We start from the raw sequence: 497 nt of genomic DNA on the forward strand, positions 1-497 counted from the left end.
TAAAGAGACGAGAAGTAAAGTAGGAAAGAAGAGAGGCGAAAATATTAGTAGGAGAGATGTAAAACATGGGAAAAAAAGGAAATGATGGAAAAAGGAGTAAAAGGGAGAGAAAAGGGAAGAGAAGGAGAGGTGAGGGAAAGGGAACTGAACTTAAAAGGATAAGGGGGGAAGGAAGGGGAATGAAAGGAGGGAGATAAGGGGAAGAAGGAGGAGGACAAAAAGAATTTTGTAAAGTAGCAAGGAAAGAAGGAGATAAAGAGACGGGGGGAGGAATAAAGGGAGAAGTGTTGCTTGTGGTGTATATAATATATACACACACACGCACACCTTCTCTCCTCTTATTCTCCCACCCCGTCTCTCTTATCTCCTCTTTCCTCGCTACTTCACACCTCTTTTTGCCCTCCTCCTTTTTCCATTTTTCCCCCTTCCTTTTTCTATTCCCCCCCTGCCCTCCCCTTTACCCTTTTTTTTAAATTTCATTTCCCTTTCCGTCACCC

The sequence above is a fragment of the Penaeus monodon genome, chromosome 28 (genome assembly GCF_015228065.2).
Source record: "Penaeus monodon isolate SGIC_2016 chromosome 28, NSTDA_Pmon_1, whole genome shotgun sequence".
NCBI classification, from domain to species: Eukaryota; Metazoa; Arthropoda; class Malacostraca; order Decapoda; family Penaeidae; genus Penaeus; species Penaeus monodon.